Here is a 19,056-nt window from a genome sequence, read left to right as displayed (position 1 = left end):
AGTAATGGTCACTGAAATCTATTACATTTGTGATATATAAACATGGCAGTAGGAAACTTAATCTCTAACAACCACTGATATCTCAATTGTCAAGAAAGAACATACAATATGCTTGTGCTTACAATAACTGCGACGTGGAAAGTTGAGTGAGTTAACAGTCCTGTGATTTCACTCAATATAGCCATACAAATAATGTTGCCTTTACTTGTAAATTTGTTTGACGTTATTTTTGACACTGTATTGTTCCTTGTGAATGGTCAGTAACTATTCTTGTAAACGATCTATGACTTTACAGAGTGAGTATGGAGCGGCCAGCCAGCCCTCTTCTCGTTCTTTTATACCAATGGCAAAACGCTAGACCACATATTTTACTCGTGTAAATTTTTTGACAGCTTCCTGGACGAATTGCATAATTTCTACAAAGATTTATTTTCCTTAACGAGAGACCTAACTTTCATGATGTACTTTTTGGAGTCAAAGATGATAAGTTATATACATGATTATCTCATACTTACAGCAAAACGACCATTCGGTACTTACTAGCAAAATTGTCAACTTACGAAATGAAAATGAATGATAGGAACAACAAGTTTAACGAAATGATCACCTACGAAATTATTCTAGAAAAAGACAAGTTAAAGACACCTACCACCAACGATATACGATAATAGCAAACTGTACTGTTAAACCTTTCTGACAAGCACTGTAACTCTCCTTACGTTTACCTGAACAACATTTTCGAAAATAAATAAAATACATTAAAATATCGACAAATATTATTCAAACAATTGCAACCATAAACATACACTGTGTGTAGTCTAACGTCTGTTGTATTTCTTAATGTTGCTCATATTTTAGTGTGTGTTAATAATATCAAAAGTGAGTTTACACAGTAGGTTTTGTTGATTCCGTATGATAGCTATAATCTATGACGTTGACAGAAAAATGTTTTTCTTCATTTTGCGGTTATTATGGAAACGAATTTGTTTACAAAACAACTTGCCATGGAGTTATATCATTCATATCATTTAGGAAAAATTAAGTTGTTTCAGTATCAGCTCGCGTACTTACTAATTGAATCATATCTTCACATGACGAATATTTACAAGATATAGCAATTCTTTCAAAACGCGGCTGAACAGCGTCCGCCAATACAGGTTCTGTTTAGGTGACTACATACATTAAAGCTTTAATATGCAAAAATCATTTTTTTTAAGTTCAGGTCATGAATAATCCAAACCGCGAGTAAAGAAAGCGTTCAATTAATTTTCTTATAAAAATCAACCGAAAATCGGGTTCCAGCGGTGGGACGGCTGTTTCACACAGGCCGCATATTGCTTAGCGCTATTCGCTTATCAGCTCCATGGGTTGATGGCATAACAGAGGTCATAGCCTAGTTGTTATGGAAAATAATAACTATATCTAGTATTTATTACTAATAAATACCACAGGGTGAGCAGTGAGTCCCCTGGGGTGGGAAAGGGGTGGGGAGGGATATGTTTCTGTGCAAAGGTTTACTTTATTTGATTTTATTAAAGGGACAAAGTCGGCCATTTTTCATGAATTTTGTTTGATGCAAGCTACTACTTATATTGTTTGACATGTTGAAAGATACTGAATGAATGGGTTACCATGCATATATTAGACCCCAATTTTCAACAGATTAAATGAAACCATCGCGAAAATGAATTAATGGCCTTGACCATTAATTCATTTTCGCGATGGTTTCATGTATCGTGTCTAAAACCGGGGTCGAATATATCCATGGTCACCCATTCATTCAGTGTTTTTCGACATGTCAAAAAATATAAGTAGTTTCTTGCATCAAACAAAATTCATGAAAAATGGCCGACTTTGTCCCTTTAATTTTTACTGTGGTATTTCAAATAAAGATTTCAACTTTAAACGTCTGACTGCTTTCTTTTATTACAACAAGTATGTAAATTGATTTTGACTGTGGTATTTCAAACAAAGATTTCAACTGCAAACCGTCTGACTGCTTTCTATATTACCTACAAGTCCTTATCTCTTCTCCAACTGGTGTATACACCACTGCAATTGCTCCACAAACATTGCCAACTGGCTAATCAGCTACTCGTATCAGCGGATTAATTGATTAAGTCAAAACCACAGCCGTCACACATGTCGTAAAATAATATCCAATAAAGTTGTCTATCAAAAAATATCCAAACTCTTTTTCTGTACAACATGTGAAATTTTCAGCGAACATACCATAGAATCGTATTATTTACAGGGGCGTTTGCTTATTATATGCAGCGTACGATATTGTAGTAGGATGATTGTTGGAAATGCTACGTTATCAGTAAAAAGAAACTAAGGCTTATGACCGGAATCGATAATATATTTGTTTTCGATTTGTTTCTTCACTTTTGACAACAATGTCTTTTACGCTGTCACTTTGGATTGTTTCATGATGACGTCCACTTCTTTGCACATGCGGCATATTTACAAACGGCGACAAAGACAGAGAGTTGAATTAATTGTTGACATCGGTGAAACCTACCAGAACAAAGAAAAATATATCTTCATAATACATTTTACAAGAACTTGAATGTAGCAGCATGAACAATATGACGTTATCAACATGTTGAGTTTACACAAAATACGAGAAAATAAAAACAAAGGCGGTCAAACATGTTCTTATGAATTTTTCATAATAGCAACCAATTGACGCTGTATCAATTTGGTTCAGTTTATATCTCAACAAAATCAATGTTACGCATTTACCTTACAGCCATCTTGACGCAAATCGCCTGTATTTTCTTCCATAAGGAGACATCCATGTTTTTTAACACTGATGGTAACATATAAACTTTGAGAGCGATCTACACCGTAAAAGAAAGAAACTATAGGAGCGGTATGCAATATTACACAATTTATGAGAAAAATACTTTCACTCATTCGGAACGCATCCATCTATAAAATCAATCAAGTTGAAATCTGACTTCTACGTGCATTGCCATATACGTTCCGCTACGTTGTTTGATATTTGTAATCAACACAATATTTATGCTACCTCATCAAATACTCTAAGCAATACAAGTTAGTAAGACTCACCATTCAAAAATCCGAGGCGAAAGTTGTAACTTCCTGTCATGCTTATCTCAGTTTCAGGAATAAAAATATGACTACTCATTCCGTTGAATGCAATCTTGGTTTCGAATTTGCAGTCTGCAGTAGGTGTTGGAGAAATAAATTCCAACATGCAAAGTGTTGAATTTTCCATTAGATGTACATTTGAAGCCAAACCAATATGGACAGCATGCTGCCCTCTTAAGTCCTTAGGATACAAAAGAGTAAATAAATAAAAAATGCAAAATGTTATAAGATGAAGAGACGAGAGATGAAGGAGACATAAAGTATGGAAAACATGTGTCCCAGAACAATGTATATTGTACTGTTTCGTGAGTCTCAATACTGTTTTTTACTTGCGACAATTTCATTTCATAGATGATAGCTGATCACTAAGGCATATATGTATGTGTTTGTGTCTATACATATTATACACACACACACACACACACACGCCACACACACACACATATATGTATATATATATATATATATATATATACATATATATATATATTATATATACATATATATATATAATATATATATATATATATATATATATATATATATATATATATATACACCAAAACTTGTTTTTATCTTCTCAGAGTGGTAAAGTGCTCGGTGCAGGGGTGCAGAACAATATTACAATAAATATGAGAACACATCAAGTATGTTTGGTACCTATTACTCGAGTTTCACGCATTGACGCGATCGGCAGATAGGTAGATTTTATTTTGTGAAATTTGCTTGAGGTTCTTACATATAAGTATCAGGTTGGGTCAAACCATTTGGTGTGGTTGGTTGGATTGAAATTTGACAAGTAAAATTTGTTTTCGTGTCGGCACTTGGAGACCAACTCGGAACGCTTGTTAAAAGGCTAGATTCATCTGCATTGATTATGAATAGCTTCTCTGTAAGGCAAAGGTTGCATTTCTTTGACACATTGAGTAACTGCTTGCTTTCGATAGGATTGACCATGATATATTAAATGGTTTGTCCGGAGATTTCAAGTGACAGACATATTTTGACAATTCTGTGCTGTTGGCGTATGCCTTACTTCGGAAAGATTGGACATGATTTGCATATCATGTTTTAAATGTGTTGTCAGTTAGACCGATGTAATGTTTCGCCTCATTGCATCGCTTCTAACAGTAGCTTTATAGATTATAGATTTAGACTGGCAACCCCCTGGAGTGGGTAATTGGTCTTGATGCAGCATATACATACGTCAGTGAGTTTTCTATCATTGCGCTGGTTGACCCGTTTGTTGTGTGATTTTATAATACTGTCCATGTTCTGCATGCAGCTTTAGCTTAATTTTACTGTATTTCTGTTAAGAACTTTGTGTAATTTACAATCTTTCGGGAAATGTTTCTAAAGAAGACAGAAGAATTCCTTTCCGACATTGGTTTTCATACTCTTACTTTGATAATTTAAAGATAATTGCCTTCTAATAATGTTGTATATACATTAATATTTAAGCAGTAATTTTTAGAATTAATTTCAATGTCATATCGGACTCTATGATAAATTGGTTGGCACATTGCACGATTTGAACTAATTTGGCATAATTGGATGGTGAAGTGATGTCGGTATAATCTACAATTGTAAACCCATCTGTTTTATTTTTACGTTATGCACTTATTTTATGAGTAATTTGTAATATTGCAACATTCAGCTGTAGAGCACCTTACACTTTTGAGGAGTTTGAAAAAATGCGAAAGTCCAACTATCTCAAATAAATTCCGATCGTGTTTATAAGACCTGTTATATGACAACTCCACTTTTCAAATGCACATTTCTAGTAGTATTGCGTCATCTACGATGATTTAATCTGAAATAATTAACACAATACTGGTGTCGAAGCCACAAAATATTGACTAAATTTACTATATATACTGCGGCAATTCGTTAGCGACTAAAATATATGCCACTAGCATGTCCGGCAACTGTTTTCGGAAGATGAATTATAATATAGAAAATACAAACGTTTCGACCACAGTTTCTGACAAACGAATCAATGAAGTTGACCTTGAATGTAGGAACATTGAATGGGGAAGGAAAACACAGAAAAAAGGACTTTCATATGAGCGTCTCTAATTAAATTGGGCAGCTGTACATGTATTCTGTTAATCTACCACAAATGCTCATCCAATTGACAGAGAATTCTGATCTTAAACAACAGCTACAATGACGGGGTTTTAGCTAGGATAACTTAGGCAGAATTTTACTTTTTCCCGCTATCGACTTTCGGTTTCATTCTTTAATAATACATGTAATTAGACAAGGTTTTCGCGGTTATGAATCTTTCCTTTATACCGTTCTGATCGTCTGGCAACGTTCGTTTGTAATTCAAGATTCTTTCATTTTAAAATGCAAATGCAGTGCCTCGTATTGAATGTGTTTTTAAAGTCCGTTTAAAATGGTTACCTTTCTTGAAATAGGAAGATAAATCAGCAAAGAAACTGAGTTTAGCTTTTGATGCGGGTTTGTTTTGCGTGACATATATGTTGGGGTTCATTGTTCTCTGGCCAGCAAAATCTACAGCAATCAGATCATGTTAATACCAAAATAAAAACTACCTGTGCTGTGGTATTACCTTACCATACTATTGCATCAGAAAACATTTTAGTATATTTCCATTCACATAATTCATACCATTCATTAAACGCACATACTTTATATTTACGTTTGGGGAACAAGTTAGGAGACAGATAAACTTTGACCCCAACACAGCTATTTGTTACATATATGATTTTTAATACAATGTAAGATTAATGCAAAACATGTCCCTTCAATGTATATAGAGACCTTGCTTATTAAATTGCAAAAGCAACTGCAATTAGTTTATCAGCTAGGGAGTCCTTCGCACCAATAATGCCCATAGTTGTGTTTGGCTTGGTGCTGATTAAAATCATTCTCCGAAACTCATCAATTTTTATCTCTTTAGAAGAAAACAACTTCTAAACTGTGAATTGTATATTAAATAATTGACAGTTTAATTTAAATCAACGTAAAGAATGAATAGAGAGTCTGAAATTATACATGTAACATGACTCTGAAATCATGTATGATATAAAAATATAATGTTCAAAACAATTGGAAATAACTTGGGATAATGGGATTATGAATTTATGTCGTTTTAATCTGCAAATGTAACTCATCTGCTTTTCTTTTTATGTTTTATACTTGTTTTTAATAGTAATTTGTTATATTGCAACATTCAGCTATAGAGCACCTTACACTTTTGAGAAATTTGAATGATATGAAGATCAAATTCTCCCAAATTTATCGTGTTGTTCATAAATTCACAAACGGTAAATTTTATAGTGATATTTTAATAAGTCGGTTGTCAGACCTTGGTGTTTCAAAAAATGCGCTTAATTGGTTTCGCTCATAACTTTCTAACCGTAGCAATTGTGTTGTTCTCGATACCACTAAATCATGTTTCCGTCAAATTGATACCGGGGTTCCACAAGGGTCAGTTCTTGGCCCTATACTATTAAATGCATATATATATCCTTTTGGGAAATTAGTTGCAAGTCATGGTTGCCTGTATAGTTTTAAAGCCGATGGTTCTTCATTATATGTGTCTTTTAAGATCAATGAAGCTTCTGTGACCTCTAGCAATTTTGAATTATGTATTTTACAAGTTAGGTCTTGGATGTCTGCAAATTTCCATTGTTTGAATGATGATAAAACTGAATTTGGAACTTTCTCTGCATCTTTCAGCAATGCCTCGGATGATAAAATATTGGGGATACGGGTCGGTGACACCTAGATTCCTCTTCAATGTCAGGCAAAGAGTCTTGGATATGTCCTGGATTCTGGTCTTACGGTGTATTCCCATGGCAACAATATCTGCCACTCAGGTATTTTTCACATACAATGCATTGCAAATATTCGCAAATATCTTTGTAGATCAGTCACGGAACAGTCGATTCACGCTTTTGTGACATCTCACATTGATTCATGTAATCCTCTTCTTTATGGTCTTCCGAAATACTCTGTCAATTGCATAACGTATTCAGAATATAGCTGCCAGAAATGTAACTCGTTCAAGAGTCACTGAGCATGTCATCCTGATTTCGTTTCAGTTGCATTGGCTGCCTGTTTCTCAACGTATTGTTTTTAAGATTCTTATCTTCACCTATAAATGTATCCATTCATTAAGTCCATGTTATATTTTTAGTATGGTTAATTTGTACGTCCCAACCCGTATCTGAGGTCTGCTGACCAAACGGGTCACCCAACGCAATGATAGAAAACTCACTGACGTATGTAGTGCCGCATCAAGACCAATTGCCAACTCCAGGGAGCTTGGCAGTCTAAATCAATAATCTATAAAGCTACTGTTACAAGCGATGCCAATGAGGCGAAATATTACATCGGTTTAACTGACAACACATTTAAAACATGATATGCAAATCATGTCCAATCTTTCCGAAGTAAGGCATACGCCAACAGCACAATTGTCAAATATGTCTGTCACTTGTTATGTAGGTCATTTACCCCACACTCATCATGACCTGAGTTCAATTAGTCTAGAACATTCCCAAGGTCACTGCCCTTGGACCTCACAACCTTGAATTCAATTAGTCATGTTTGGAATGTTCTGGAAAGTTGATTAGTTGTGTAAGGGAGATAATTTTAGAACAGTAATTAGCATGTCAATAAAAGTTCTAGATTGTTCTTATATGCCTTTATAAAAGGGACGTGCACAGCTTCCAGTCAGACTTTTGGGATCGTGTCTCTTGTGTGTTACTAAACTCCAGCAGTGTCATTCTCAAGACTTTTCAAGACCTTCACTGCCAACGCTGGATTTATACTGTGGACTTTGTGCAGCTTCAAGCCTGCAGCCAAAGGACTGTTCATTCATTTGACTGACTGTTACAACTCTGAGACTGGAGCTTTGCCGTCCCAGCTGAGATAAGTAGTCTGTACACTTTTAAAGCTTGTACTCTATCCCTGACTTAGCAATAAGTTTTATTTTCGTAATAAATTTTGTTTAAACGTTAACTACTGAGTTCACCCTTTTGTTCGTTTTCTCTGCACGTAACAAATGGGGGCTTGTCCGGGATACGAATATTTTGAGCCGTTTGACAACATTTTGACAGCCTTTTCAAAACTACTGTATACTGTGAACTCAGCGAAATTCAATCATGGCGGAATTCAAGCCAGACGAATTTATGGATGACCTTGATCAGGACACATTTAATTCCCTCAGAAAAGACAACCTCATAGCACTGGCAAATTCCTTAAAGTAGATGTCAAAAGATCTATGCGCAAGCGAGAAATTCAGTTCAAGATTGCAAAACATTTAGTTAATTCTGGCCATTTTGAAGAGTCTGCCTTAAAAGATTATGAGCCTGAGTCTTCCTTCGAACTCAAAAAATTAGAATTAGAAATACAGGCAGATTTGGAGCTTAAGAAATTGGAATTAGAAAAGGAAAAATTACAAATGAAAGGCAAAGAATTACAAATGGAAGAAAGACAGAGAGAAAAGGAGAGAGAATTGGAAGAACATCGACTACAGTTAGAAATGAGACGTTTAGAGCTTGGACAGTCAGGAAAATTCTTCCCTTCAGACAAGTTTGACATCACTAAGCATTTCAGGTTAGTTCCCCCTTTCCAAGAAAAGGATGTTGATAAATATTTCCTCCATTTTGAGAAAATTGCTCAGAGTCTGAATTGGCCTAAGGAGTCCTGGTCTATGCTTTTGCAGAGTGCTTTGGTGGGTAAAGCCAGAGAAATTTACATTCAGTTGTCAGTAGAGCAGGCTTCAGATTATGATTCTGTGAAGGAATTAATTCTCAAGGGCTATGAGTTGGTGCCTGAAGCTTACCGTCAGAAATTTAGGGATTGTGAGAAGGCGAAGGATCAAACTTATGTTGAATTTGCTCGAACAAAAGAACAACTGTTTGATCGTTGGTGTTCTTCTGAAAAGGTCAGTCAGAATTACGAAAAATTACGACAGCTTGTTTTGATTGAGGAATTTAAAAGGTACATTCACAGTAAAATCAAGACGTTTATCAATGAACAAAAGGCAGATACATTAGAGGTTGCTGCACGTTTGGCCGATGATTATTCATTGACACACAAATCTTCATTTCTCAGCAAACCATCCCAGTCCTTTTCCTACAGAAACATGCAGGTAAATTTAACTCCTCCTTTTCATCCAAGAATTTTTCAAAGGAGAGTAGGAAATCAAATGACAACAGTTCACAAAATTCAAGTAACACTTCCACATCATCAGATCCCAAGTCTCAATCTCCTTCTGACAAACAGTTCGGTACACTTTCTTGTAATTATTGCAAGAAAGACGGCCATTTAATGTCAGAGTGTTTCAAATTGAAAAGAAAACGTGGAGGTCAAAGTGGTCAAAGTGGATCTAAGCCAACCGGCTTTATTTCTTCATCAACTCAATTAGAGTCTAATAATGTGTGCAACACATTTTCTGAGGTTAAACCCCTCTTATCCCCAATTAATGAGGTCAAGGTCAATTCTTCTCAAGATAGCATTATGGGTATTTTCGAGCCATTTATTCATAATGGTTTTATATCACTTTCTAGTGATTTCTCTTCCGCTACCCCTGTCAAAATTTTAAGAGATACCGGGGCTTCCCAGTCTCTTTTGTTGGCAGATACCCTGCCGTTTTCTGAAAAGTCATTTTCAGGTTCTAAAGTTCTTATTAAGGGGGTAGATTGCAATGACTACATTCCTGTTCCTCTCCATAATGTCTACTTGTCTTCGGACTTTGTTTCTGGACCTGTGGCTTTAGGTATTAGGCCTTTTTTGCCTTTCGAAGGGATTCACCTTCTTCTTGGAAACGACCTTGCTGGGGACAAGGTCATCACTAATCCACTTGTGACTGATAATCCTAGTTTAGATCAGGATCCAGAGCCAATTGAACAAGAGATACCCGATTTATTTCCTTCGTGTGCAATTACTCGAGCCATGTCAAAGAAAACTTCCGAGAATCAAAATACTCTCAAAAATAATGTCACAGATGTTGACTTAAATGACACCTTTCTCAGTCAGGTGTTTGACACGGATCATTCCGTTATCCCTCGTGGATTTGAAACTTCCAGTAAAACTTCTGCTGACCAAGTCAGACATTTTCTAGATCAAATCTCATTGCAGAACAACACAAAGACCCAGATATTTTGTCTTTGTTTGACAGGGTAGATGATGAAGGTAAAACTTCAGATAGCTCTGTTTCCTATTATACAAAATCTGGTATTCTCATGCGTAAATGGAGACCTCCAGATGTTTTGGTTGATGACGATTGGGCTATAAAACATCAAATTGTGGTTCCAAAGCCCTATCGTGCTGAAATATTGCGCCTGGCCCATGAAACCCCCTGGGCTGGTCACTTAGGAGTCAGGAAAACTTATCATAAAATTCTCAGTCACTTTTATTGGCCTAATCTCAGGCAGGATGTAGCACATTTCTGTAAAACTTGTCACACATGTCAAATGGTAGGAAAGCCAAATCAGACCATTCCAAAGGCCCCTTTACAGCCAATTCCTGCATTTCAAGAACCATTTAGTAGGATACTAATAGACTGTGTTGGGCCCCTACCAAAAACAAGATCAGGAAATGAGTATATGTTGACAATTATGTGTACATCAACCCGGTTCCCAGAAGCCATACCACTGAGAAACATAAAGACAAAGACTATAGTGAGAGCTTTAGTCAAATTTTTCACTTTATTTGGCCTCCCTAAATATGTCCAGTCCGATCAAGGCTCCAACTTTATGTCTGGAATTTTTCAACAAGTAATGGATCAGCTAGGCATTAACAGTATAGGTCATCCGCCTATCATCCAGAAAGTCAGGGTGCTCTTGAGCGATTTCATCAAACTTTGAAAAACATGATTAGGACCTACTGTTTTGACACAGAGAAGCAGTGGGATGAAGGAATTCATTTTTGCTCTTTGCTGTTAGAGAGTCAATTCAAGAGTCTCTTGGTTTTAGCCCATTTGAGCTTGTATTCGGACATACAGTCCGTGGCCCACTTAAGCTCATTAAAGAGAAATTCCTATCAGACGATGATGATTGTCTGAATATTTTGCAATATGTCTCAGATTTTCGTACAAAGCTCTCTAAAGCATGTGAATTAGCCAGAGAAAATCTTGAGTCATCTCAGCAGTCAATGAAAACCAAATATGATAAAAACACCTCAAAACGGAAGTTTGAACCAGGTCAAAAAGTTCTTGTTCTACTTCCAATTCCTGGCAAACCACTCCATGCTCGTTACTTTGGGCCATACCTAATTGATAAGAAATTGAGTGATTTAAATTACATCATAATAACACCTGACAGGCGAAAACAAAAACAGCTATGTCACATAAATATGCTTAAGCCATATTTGGATAGGGATAATCCTACTATAACTCAGCCTGTCAGTGCAGTCAGTTCAAACCATTATGAAGATAGTGATACTGAAACTGACTTGAGTGAAAATACTCTAAACTCAAAGCTGGGCTCGGTCAAGCTTCAGAACTCAGAAATCCTGGAGAAGCTGGAGTCTACAAAGTTGGCACACCTCCAGCCAGAACAACAACAACAGGTGAAAGAACTGCTCCACGAATATAAACACCTGTTTCAAGATGTTCCAACGAGGACAAACGTCATCTATCACGACGTTGATGTTGGGGACAGTAAGCCTGTAAAACAACATCCATACAGACTGAATCCAACAAAAGCAAATATCTCCAGGAAGAAGTCAAATACCTGCTGGACAATGACTTTATTGAACCCAGTAAAAGTAACTGGAGTTCGCCGTGCATACTTGTTCCCAAATCAGATCACAGTTATCGTATGTGCACGGACTTTAGGAAGGTCAACACTTTAACAAAGACAGACACTTTCCCAATCCCGAGGATTGATGACTGCATCGACCGAGTGGGAAAAGCCAAGTATGTGACAAAATTTGACCTACTGAAGGGATTTTGGCAAGTCCCTCTGACGGATCGTGCTCGTGAAATATCCGCCTTTGTTACACCAGACGGATTGTTTCAGTACAAGGTGATGCCATTCGGAATGAAGAACTCTCCGGCAACGTTCCAACGGATGATCAACGACGTCATATCCGGGCTAGACGGGTGTGCAGCTTACGTTGACGACGTCGTCCTGTATAGTGACACCTGGGAGGAACACATCAAGCTCATGCGGAAGTTCTTTGAGAGACTGAGTAAAGCAATGTTGACTGTCAACCTTGCCAAATCTGAGTTTGGTTGGGCGAGGGTAACTTACCTCGGACATACTGTAGGACAGGGTGAGGTAAAACCTGTTGATGCCAAAATCAGTGCCATTTCAAGTTTTCCCATACCAAACTGCAAACGACAACTGATGCGCTTTCTCGGTATGGCTGGTTACTACAGAAAATTCTGTCCAAATTTCTCCACAATTACTGAGCCTTTGACTAACTTACTTAAAAAGAAAGTAAAGTTTGTTTGGTCAGAGCAATGCCAACAGGCATTTGATACACTTAAAGCCATACTGCAAAGTGCCCCAGTGTTGTCTGCACCAGATTTCACTTTGCCATTCAAATTAGCTGTAGATGCTAGTGATACGGCTGCTGGTGCTGTTTTATTGCAAGAGGATAGTCATGGTATAGATCATCCTGTTTGCTATTTTTCACGCAAATTTAACAAATCCCAGAGAAACTACTCTACAATTGAAAAAGAGTGTTTATCTTTGATATTAGCTTTACAGCATTTTGGAAGTTTATGTTACTTCTTCAAATCAGCCAATAGTGGTTTATATTGATCACAACCCTCTTGTTTTTCTGCAGAAATTTAAAGGCAAAAATCAGAGATTGCTAAGATGGAGTTTAATGTTACAGGAGTTTAATCTTGATATTAGACATATCAAAGGCAGAGACAATTTAATTGCAGACTGTCTCTCTCGTATTTAGAGTTTATTGTGTTCACTTTCAAGAAATTTTACTTTAGAAAAAAAAAAATTTGAGTACTTAAATCCTTTTCAAGATTACATTTGTAAAAGAAAGATTTTTCTTTGAAAAATTTTCTTTTTTTGAAGAGGGGGTGTGTTATGTAGGTCATTTACCCCACACTCATCATGACCTGAGTTCAATTAGTCTAGAACATTCCCAAGTCACTGCCCTTGATGACCTCACAACCTTGAATTCAATTAGTCATGTTTGGAATGTTCTGGAAAGTTGATTAGTTGTGTAAGGGAGATAATTTTAGAACAGTAATTAGCATGTCAATAAAAGTTCTAGATTGTTCTTATATGCCTTTATAAAAGGGACGTGCACAGCTTCCAGTCAGACTTTTGGGATCGTGTCTCTTGTGTGTTACTAAACTCCAGCAGTAGTCATTCTCAAGACTTTTCAAGACCTTCACTGCCAACGCTGGATTTATACTGTGGACTTTGTGCAGCTTCAAGCCTGCGAGCCAAAGGACTGTTCATTCATTTGACTGACTGTTACAACTCTGAGACTGGAGCTTTGCCGTCCCAGCTGAGATAAGTAGTCTGTACACTTTTAAAGCTTGTACTCTATCCCTGACTTAGCAATAAGTTTTATTTTCGTAATAAATTTTGTTTAAACGTTAACTACTGAGTTCACCCTTTTGTTCGTTTTCTCTGCACGTAACACACTTAAAACTCAGGACATACCATTTAATATATCATGGTCAATCCTATCGAAAGCAAGCAGTTACTCAAATGTGTCAAAGAAATGCAACCTTTGCCTTACAGAGAAGCTTAGATGAATCTAGCCTTTAAAACAAGCGTTTCGAGTTGGTCTCCAAGTGCCGACACGAAAACAAATTTTACTTGTCAAATTTCAATCCAACCAACAACACAAATGGTTTGACCCAACCTGATACTTATATGTAAGCACCTCAAGCAAATTTCACAAAATAAAATCTACCTCTCTGACGATCGCGTGTATGCGGTGAAACTCGACTTTATGTATTCTCATATTTATTATATATATATATACAATTATATATATATATATATATATATATATATATATATATATATATATATAATTTCCCATATTTATCCCAGTATTTTCACTTGTGTGACGTCATCGAAGGCGAGGGTTTCCCCTAACATAGCGGCAGTTTCCCTCCGAGCCTTTCGTGTGACGTCATCGAAGACGAGGGTTTCCCGAGCCTTTAGGCGAGGAGGGATACTGCCGCTATGTTAGGGAACCCCCGTCTTCGATGACGTCATACGAGTAAGAAATACTGGGAGATTATATTTTTGTCACATGCATAGACCAACTCAAATTTATTCCTGATAAAAACTACTTTTCCGTGCGATGTAATTTGGACCTTTATTGTGTCTGCGTGGCGGATTAAGTTGTTCGGCTTCAGCTGATTCGGGTCACGGACGCGCGCTCTCGGTGAGAATGCTGAAGTTTTCTGAACGGTCTTTCTCTGTGGGATATTCTCGCAAAATTTGAATGGATATAGTGAAAGGACGATGATTAGTATCGTAAGATGCAGCATTTACGTGAAGATAAAGTGATACTGACAAAAATTGCTTCGAAATTTATAGTGGCCGTGCAGTACACATCGGCGATTGTTTTCCCCTAGTCACTTGTACTGTACTGCATGATCGAATAATGTGATCGAATACTCGATCATGAAGTCGTCATTTTCTTTTCGCCGTTTCAACATTATGTCAAATCTTGACTTTTAGAACAACATGTGAATAAAACCCCAATTAAACTGTACATCACATTGTTGTGTGTCGTTACTTATGCAACGTTAGTGCACCTGTGAAAATTAATAAATGACGTGGAGTGCGATGCAGTACCAACATCTTGACCGATCGCGTTCCCAGCTCATAATGTTTGAAACTTTTGAGGGTTGGCTCTATACTGCGAACTTTATGAATGGATCAAAATAATGAACTTAACATTAAACAATGCAGAACAGCGAAACGTTTGATATTTTCCGCTTCATGTTCATTCGGGCCAGCTATTCGCTTGTGTCATGTATTTATCTGTGAATGCACTTCATCTCGTACCGTGGCTCGAATCGAGGAGTACACGCACTTGATAAAGCCCCCTACTGGAATTTAACGTCAATTAAATCCTCAGCCGATGCTAAAAGTTTTATAAGGTGCTTGTGCTCGACAGCATTTACTTGTGTATTTTTGTATATTCATTTCTTACTCTTCGGTTATAAATTATATAAATTCGTCAATTTTGGTAGGTGACTGAGCGATTTACATATACTTCTACAAGCAGAGTTTTCAATTTTACGAGATTTAGAAACAGAGAAACTGTCACTATCAACGTAATCAATATGTGAAGCTTTAGCTTTTTATATGTTTATGATAACCTAATTCCGCCAAATTTCAGAAGAACCCAAGCTTATTCTATTTTCATCTAGAAGCTAGGCATTCATACTGTCGACAAAAAGTCGATATCCTATCAGTACAGCAGTAGAAAACAGTTCCGACCGTATTACCGTACTTCTGACGTCAGAAGTAGGAGAATAAGGAAATCCTGTAAACCGTATTACTATTGTGTGATGTCACACCGAGGGAATAACAGGGTCTATTTATGTTATATATATATATATATATATATATATATATACATATGGAGCACTATCATTCCAAATAATACCTTGTATAATAAAACAATCATCTTGGCATTACGCTTTACTTGATTGGAGACATGAAAATGACAATTTAATGCTCACTGGCACTTAAAATTATGCCACAGGGCCTCATAAGTGCCTATTTAAGTCAATATTACAGCGTTTTTCTTTCTTTTTCAATGTTACAAATAATCCAGCTGAAGAGCACAACACTTGTGTAGCTGTCTTTTGTGTAGCGTGTATTGGCATGTATAGTGCGTCCTCGTAAATGTGACCTTTAGTTCCCTGACCTCTAGGCTCTAGCCATGCCTACTTCCTGCCCTGCCCTCGCTATGCTTACTGTACTATTATTACAGTAAACACAGCGACGTCTGTACGCATGGCCAGTAGGCATGGCCAGAGGAATTGGCTAGAGGTCACGGAACTAAAGGTCGTATTTAAATATGATCACATTCCCCATTGAGGGCGCACTATACATGTCAATACAAGCTACACAAAAGACAGCAGCTGGTTTATTTGTAACATTGAAAAAGAAAGAAAAACGCTGTAATATTGACTTAAATAGCCACTTATCAGCCCCTGTGGTTATACAGCAATATAATGACTCGAGAAATTTTTTAGCATCAAACGTCTTATGTTTCATTAAAAACCCCGATGCTTCGCCTTTTGAAGGGCACTGGAGACATCATATTTGGCTAAGAGTGTTATGTTCATTAACAAAGTCTACTCACTTATTTAACTTCTTACGTAATTACCTACTTACCTACCTACTTACTTACTTACTTACTTACTTACTGACTGACTGACTGACTGACTGACTGATTGACTGACTGACTGACTGACTTACTTACTTACTACTAATACTAACTTATTTAAATTTTTATCCGTTAGCTTGCTTGCCAGCTTACTTCCTTACTCACAACTCACTCACACGATCACTCGTTTACTTATTTTTGATAAATACTTGTTGCAAGTGTTGTAATGGCTTCTTCATAATAATCTACAGCATCGCTACAGAAGACAATCGTTTGTCTTTTGATTTGTTAAAGTATATGCAGCTTGCATTGATATTTATTGCATCTGTATTTTTTCCAACGACTGAGAAATGTGATTTATAATAGCGTATATAACATCTATATGGCCTAATAATCTTACATTAACTTGCCAAGAGTAGAATGTGACCTCTTCTTCAGGGTCGTAATGGCCGACGATAGTAACTGCATCTTCCGGGAGAGTAGATTGTTTACCAAGCCACACCTTCAGATCTTCTTTCATATCATGCACTTTGTTATAAAAGAATAAAAATGCCCCTTGTCATTTAAATGAATTGGCAAAGTCGACACAACGTTGTTGGTAAACGTATGAGACACCTGCTCATCTTGTTCCGTAGTTATACAATTTTTTTATCACGTTTTTTTGTTTTTTTATTCAATACAAAACTGTAACTTAAAGGCAAATTTTAACTTAATTACTTTAAAGGTTTAATCATATTAAAAATGTATTACAAACATTCACAGGAATAAATCCCAGTTTTTTTCGATTAAAAGTTTCAACACAATGGCATATTCAGATAGTAAATGATCGTATGGAACTGTTCGTACTGAATTATCATTGAATGCTACCTTACAGTCACTAATTGTTATGTTTTAAATGTATGAAACACATTTGCGTCGGTACTAATCTTTATCAATATTGCTTTAAAATATATAGCTCTGCATGATTCCTTGGAAGTAAAGTACATGCAATTATAAGAATTACCTTCGACATCAGTGCCGTTCAGAAATTCAGGGAGAGGCTTACAAAATCATAGATGAGGCCTATCTCTTGCGTCACACTCAACACGCTACTGCCGAATCTGAAAGACTTTGAATCACATTCAAAAGCTGTAAATAAATCAACTGGGCTAATCAACTAAAAATGCTTTTCTTTTTATACATACCTCAAAACGTTAAACATAGTAGTAGTAGTAGTAGTAGTAGTATAGTAGTAGTAGTAGTAGTAGTAGTAGTAGTAGTAGTAGTATAGTGAGTGTGAAATTGAAGTAAATGGTTTAAACTCAGTACAGCTTGCGACTCATTACTGTTATGACAAATCGAGAGGATGTGGTCCAGTAAAAAAATTCTTTCAAAAGCCAAAGTATCTGCTACTTTATCGTGTTTTCATTCTAAAACAATCGCTAAATTTCGCTATTACTGGCTCTGTATGACCAATGTTAGTAATATAGCCTGTCTCACAGTGCGTTGACATATCTTGCCAACACTGATCAAAGAGTACCATGAAATCATTTCCAAAGTAATAAGAAAAGTCGCGTTTTTACAGTACTCTCACTGTGTTCTATTACAACTACCTAAAATAATAAACTATAATGTTACTATTTTTCTGGTCAGTGAATACAGAAATGTCAGTTTAACTTACAGCTTATTTTACTGACTACAAAAATAATGTCGAAATTATATGTAAAGTGGTATATATGTGCCCGTATTCTACGTGCGCCACGAGGTATTATGGTGCACGTTCAATCAAGTAATTTTAGTAATTTAAAGTGGCACTCCCACTTGGTAACAATTTTAAAGCACATATTTTTAATGCAACGTCGATATTTGAGGTGGCGACTGCGCGCGGATCACGAGATATCGATAAAAACATGTCCTCAAAAAAGTTAAAGTTTGAATTCCGGTGGCCCACCTAAATTCAGCTTCCGAACATCGAACGTTCGGCACTGGGGCCATTGTCAACTAAGCTATGGAGTACGAGTCTACGCTTACGCTGCTGTATGCCACAGTACCACTAGCGTCGGTGATCGGTCATGCCCCCCGGGGAAAGCCGAGTCTTACTGACTCTGAGAAAAAACGGAAAACAAAGTTTGATTCCACCAGAATTCGCATAGGTGACTAGCACAGTTACGTGCGGTTGATATACAGCGGCCGCCAAGTGGTATGCATAGACGCATACCACGCGCGCGGCGTACTGTGCGGCAGACGACAAAATGTAGTCATCGGAGGCGGCTAATATTTGACACCTAAAAACTGATGTTTATGTGGTATTGGTTAAAAATATAGTACAACTGATTTAGAATAATGAAAACGACAAAAACTAAGGAGAAATTTTACAAAACTTACCTGAGGTAATGGCATAATGCTGTATATAAAGTCTTTGCAGTGGGAAGTAAATTAATTGCGTCGTTCGAACTTATTGTAGACTCCCTAGAATATCGTCAATCAGCACAACAACAAACCTTCGGGGGATTTCGGGTCAAAATCAGAAACGATCGTAAAACTTCGGGATGTGAAAAATACGCTCGGGAAATGACATGTTTTTATCGATATCTCGCGGTGCGCGCGCTGTCGCCACGTCAAATA

This window comes from Ptychodera flava, chromosome 2 (genome assembly GCF_041260155.1).
Source record: "Ptychodera flava strain L36383 chromosome 2, AS_Pfla_20210202, whole genome shotgun sequence".
Lineage (NCBI taxonomy): Eukaryota > Metazoa > Hemichordata > Enteropneusta > Ptychoderidae > Ptychodera > Ptychodera flava.
Note: the sequence above shows the minus strand (reverse complement) of the source record.